Genomic DNA, 5,779 nt, shown 5'->3' on the forward strand with positions numbered 1-5,779 from the left:
GAGAACTAGATGCACAAGAAGCTGAGAACGCAAACATTAGAGCTGCGCAGAATATCTATGAAGAAGAGAGGGGTCAAAAAATTAATCAACATCAATCCTTGACTGTAGACCAATTAGGAAATATAGCTCTCTTGCCTGAGAGATCATTTGGCGATTATCCCAGACTGGTTTACAATTAAGGATTATCAAGTGTTGGACCACCTCCAATTGCAACAAACAATTTCGAGTTGAAGCAAGGGTTGCTTCAAACCATTCAGAACTGTTATGTCTTCAGAGGGAAGATGAACAAAGATCCAAACACATATCTAATAGACTTTGAGGAGATTATGAATACCTTTAAATACAATGGGGTATCACAAGATACAATGTGCTTAAGGGTTCCCCTTTTCACTTAAAGATGATGCGAAGCAGTAGCTTCGAAGCTTGCCCAATGGATCGATTAGAACATGGAAGGAGATAACTAGAAAATTCCTTGATAAGTATTTCTCCTCAGCTAAGACAAGCAAGTTTAGAAGAGAAATCCATAACTTCTCCCAGAGAGAGACTGAAAGTTTTTTTGAAGCATGGGAAAGGTTTAAGGAGATAGTTAGAAAGTGTCAACATAGCGAAATTGAACTCTGGATACAACTCTAGGACTTTTGAGAAGGATTGACACCTGTCACACGTAGAACATTGAGCAATGCAGTTGGAGGCCATTTGATGAAGAAGACTCCAGAGGAGATAGTTACAATTCTTGATGAGTTCTGAAGATGCTAATCAATGGCTCTCTAAGAGTGCTAAAAGAAGAATATCAACTGGTGTTCACCAAGTTGATGCTAATACATCTGTGCAAGTACATCTTGATGGTATGGTTAAAGAAATACGAAAGCTGACCTTAGCAACAATACAAAATGAGCCTCATGCAGCTTGTGATATATGTGGAAGAGGACACCTACTCATGAGTGTCAAGCCTCAACTGAGGAAGTGAATGCTATGGGAAACTATATTTTTAATGCAAACTGATGGAAGATCTCATGAAGGCCTTTATTGTGAAAACTTATGAAAGATTTGAAGTACAAGGGGCATCAATTCGAAATTTAGTAAAGTAAGTGGTATATATTGCAACGATATTATCTGAGTAGGATTCCAGGAACTCTCCTTGGTGATACTGAAAGAAATCCCGAAGAAACAGTGAATGCTATAACTTTGAGAAGTGGGTAAGTGTTGAAATATCTCACCCCAATTCAAAAAGATATGAGACTTGAAAAGGAAAGTGTGGAGCAGCTCAAAAGGGATGTTGATAAGAAGAAGAAAGGCTATATGGAAGCCGAAAAAAAGAAGAAGGAAGAAAACTCGAGAAGGGAGGAACCTGAGGAGAGCAAGCATATGTCGGCTCTACCTTTCCCCCAAAAGCTAAGTAGAGAAAAGCTGGACAAGCAGTTCGAGAGATTTCTGGATGAGCTGAGACAAGTTTATGTAAACTTATCATTCATAGAAGTGCTCTCACAGATGCCTGCGTATGCTAAATTCTTGAAAGAGATCCTTACGAAGAAGAAAAAAATAGAGGAGACCTCAGTGGTCAAGCTCACAGGGCATTGCATCATGATATTGCAAAATAAACTCCCACGAAAGTATGGAGATCCAGGGAGTTTTACTATACCTTGCTCTTTAGGAACTATTAATTTTGATAAATCCTTATGTAATTCTGCTGCCTTAATTAATTTAATGCCTCTGTCTATCTACAGGAAACTAGAGAAGAGAGATTGGAGAGATAAGGTCTGTACCCATATCTTTGCAGCTGGTAGACCAAATGACTATAACACCCGAGGGGATAGGGGAGAATATGTTAGTTCAGGTGGATAAGTTCGTATTTCCTGTGAATTTTATAGTGATAAATATAGAGAAAAACAAGGAGGTCCCCCTCATACTAGGAAGACCATTCTTAGCGACGAGCAGAGCTATATTAGATATACAAGAGAGAAAATGTATGTTTATAGTGGGTCAGAAGACTGTGACTTTTAAGATGGATGTAGCAAATGGGGCACAAAAGGACAAACTAGCTGTGAGTGTTGAGTGGAAAGTAAAGGGCTTGAAAGAGAAGGTTGCGGTGAGCGAGAAAGATAAGTGTGGTGTGTACCAAAAGAAGGCCGAGAAGAAGCTATCTGCATGGATGTGCGCATTAGTTCGGGCGCGAGGAATGGAGCCCGACTTTGAATCAGACCCCGACTAGATGTTCAGGGAAGTTTTTTTTACCTTATGCTTTTTAATTGTGTACCATGGGAACATGCCACAACTTAAAGTGTGGGTGGGGATATTTGTATGTATGTTTGTATGTATATGTGTTTCTTTTTGCTTAGTTTAGTAGTTAGAGATATGAAAAAAATGAAGATTTTTTTTTTCAATTTTTCCCGATGATGGATATCATTGACAGATTTCTCGAGGGATTAAAGTCGAAGAAAAAAAGACAAAAATATTTTCTTTTGTTTTGTTTTATTTTTCTTCGTAGGTAGTGTAATAATTCCCTCTTGATTTTTCTTTGTGCTGCAGTTTTTTTCAAGGGTTTTGTTTGAACCGGATATAGTTAATTTTATTTTTTTAGGAGTAGGAAACCATATGTTGTGATTTGAAATGAAAGCAATATCTTTTGACTTTATTATGCCTTGAGAATAGTTAGTGCTTTAGTGTGACGCTTAGGCTCAGTTTATGACTCTTGTATAAGTACCTTAAATTGAATGATCTTAACTTTGCTTAACTGCTTTGACTAGAGTATCTTGATGAGTCCGATCCTGAGTAAGTTATGTGACATGTGTGTGTGAGGTTTTATATTATTCTGTGCACTACATTTGATGTCTAGAACTTTCATTGTGTGTTTGCAAAGATAAATAGTAGTTTTTTCAATATTGGAAGTGATATAGGTATTTCTTTGTTGAGCTAGTTATATGCTTCTATCCACCTAATTGTTATGTATCTTAGTTAATCCCTTTAAGCATGTAATCATATTTCTTTGGCAACCACATTACAAGTCTTCCTCCTTTGTTTGAATTGACCATCTATTTGAATCTTTTACCTTTCGTGAGCACTTGAATTTTTATGAACTTTGTAAAAGTTAGAGTATGGGGTGTTTGTTTGGCTTTTGAGTAGAACTATTGAAATAAGGAGAAAGGTGCACTAGTTTGAAAAAGTAAGAGTTATTTGAATTGAAAAAGAAAAAAGTAGTTGAATGATTGTGAAAAAATATTCCTTGATAGTGGTAACTCTTGATGTAATTGTGCGCAAAGAAATAGAGAGTTGACGTGTATTGATGTGAAGGTGGAGTTATGGTTTGACATATGTGTGGGGTTTTGAATGGTTAATTGTATGTATTAAAGTGCTTAGGGAGATGTAGTCACTCTTATATCCAAATGTATCCTACCAATACCGCAGCCTATATTACAACCAAATAAAGTCCTACTTGATCCTTGACTGAATGAGGTCAATTAGTAAAGTAGTACACTATGGGCAAGCCTATGGTACGTCTTTTGTGGCACATGAATGTTGTTTCTGAGAGTGAGCGAATTCTTTCTATTTTGAGTTCCTAATTATTCTTAAATTTTATTGTTTGTGGAACTACTCTCTATTGATGTGTGAGGGACTTGATTCACGAAGGAAATTAATGTCATTGACATGTGTGTTAGAGTAAGTGTGAGGGTTGTGAAAAATACGTGGTCCTTTTGAGTCAAATCTCGAGGCGAGAATGTTACGGTATTGTGCTTAATCTGCTATTCTTGGTGTGATGAGTTAAGAGAGTTTTTAAAAAAAAAAAACAGGTTGTGTCTATATGAAGTGTAGTCTGATTGCTCGAGGACGAGCAATGGTTTAATTGTGGGGTGTTTATGGTAGGCTATAATCTCGTATTTTAGTCGCTTATTGCTCTCTAATTCACTGCATTTTACTTGTGTTGAGCTTTGATTAGTAGTGTTTTGCACTTATTGTGTTTTAATGCCTTGAAGGAGTGATTCCGAGTTATGTAGATATTATAGAGCTAATTCGAAACATTTGGAGCTTTGAAGTCTGAGTAAAAGCCTAATGGATTAAACCGGAATCGTGTTCGGTGTTCGAAGGCCAAGTCTGGACATCAAAAATCAAGGTTGAAGTCATACTCTGAGGAAAGTACACTACTGCGGCGCGTGGGGCGGTGCGTGGTGCGCCGCAGTTGTGATGACCCAAAAGGTCATCTCGTGTCTTAGGAACCAATTCGGGGTTCCAAGGCCTTCAAAACCTCATTTTCTTTCTCCTCGATTTGTGTGCGCAGTCCGAGCGCATTTTCGGAAAGCCTTTATGTGAAAATTTGAGAAGAATACTAAATTTTGCCTTTAAAATTGAATTAAGTTGACTTCGGTCAATATTTTGAATAAAAGGACCCAAACCGGTGATCCGACGGTCTTGGATGGTCCGTAGAAAAATATGGGACTTGGGCATATGCCCGGAATTAAATTCTGAGGTCCCTAGCTCGAGAAATGAATTTTTGAAGAAAATTATTTAACTGAAAATATAATGGTTTTTTTGGGAAATTGAATAATTTTCGATCTTGCTGGTATCAGGCCCGCATTTTGGTTTTGGAGCCCGGTACAGGATTAATATGGTATTTAAGTCATGTTTGTAAAATTTGGTGAGAAACGGAATTCATATGACGTGATTCGGACCCTCGGTTGTGAAAATAGAAACTTTAAGAGTTCTTGAGATTTTTATTGCTTTTGATGCTAAATTCGTAGTTCTAGGTGTTATTTTGGCGATTTGATCATAAGATCAAGTCCGTATGATATTTTTAGACTTGTGTGCATGTTTGGTTTGGAGCCTCGAGGACTCGGGTGAGTTTTGGATAGGCTTCGGGGTGTTTTGGACTACGCGATTTCTGCTGTTTCGCTGTTGCAGATGCTCAGATGTATCCTTTTTCGCGTTCGCGAAGGATCTCTTGCGAACGCGAAGAGTAGCTTGGTCTGAAGGAGATATCCTTCTATGCGAACGCGTGGCACTGGTCATGAACGCGAAGCGTTGGGGGCATTACCCTTTGCGAACGCGACGAGGCTATCGCGAACGTGAAGAATGGGAACTGGAGAGGATGATGCACTATGCGAACGCGAAGGTTAGGGGGGAAATACCTTCGCGAACGCATAGTGTGTCTCGCTAACGTGAAGGTTAATAGGACCCCTGCTTCGCGAACGCGAAGAAGACCTGTCCAGTGATTTTAAAACAGAACCTAAGTTAGGATTTGCTTAAAATTTCATATTTTCTTCCATAGAGCTCGACCTTGGGAAATATTTGAAGAGGGATTTCAACCAAATCATAGGTTTGTGTTCTTAAACTCATTTCTTTCATATTCCATCAACACCCATTAGATTTCTTGGCCTAAATCATGTTCTTTAAGGATAGAAATTAGGGATTTTAGGAGAATTTGGGATTTTACTAACTTGGGTTTTTAGACCTCGATTTGGGGTCGGATTCTGAAACCAATTGCTTATTTGGGTTCGTGGATAAATGAATAGTCGGGTTTTGATTCGAACTTTGAGTTTTGACCAAGCGGGTTTGGGGTCGATTTTTGGCTTTTTGGGGAAAACATTGGGAAATCTATACTCATGCATTAGAATTGGTTTATTTAGCATTAGTTGAAGTTAATTAGTTAATTATCCATAGATTCGGGTGGTTTGGAAGTGGAAATCAAAGGAAAAACGGTAATTGAGGCTTGATTTTGGCCGTGGAATCGAGGTAAGTGTTTGGTCTAATCTTAGCTTGAGGGAATATCTGTTGTGTCTTAATTGCTATG

General features: G+C 38.2%; 1 non-coding gene across 1 annotated transcript; it reads right to left on the minus strand.

Moving 5' to 3' along the window:
* Window positions 1-504: 504 nt before the first annotated feature.
* On the minus strand, window positions 505-611 carry LOC138876611 (small nucleolar RNA R71). The gene has a single exon (XR_011401956.1). It is a non-coding gene; the product is annotated as a small nucleolar RNA R71 (small nucleolar RNA).
* Between the last annotated feature and the right edge of the window lie 5,168 nt (window positions 612-5,779).

The sequence above is a fragment of the Nicotiana sylvestris genome, chromosome 8 (genome assembly GCF_000393655.2).
Source record: "Nicotiana sylvestris chromosome 8, ASM39365v2, whole genome shotgun sequence".
Classification (NCBI taxonomy): Eukaryota; Viridiplantae; Streptophyta; class Magnoliopsida; order Solanales; family Solanaceae; genus Nicotiana; species Nicotiana sylvestris.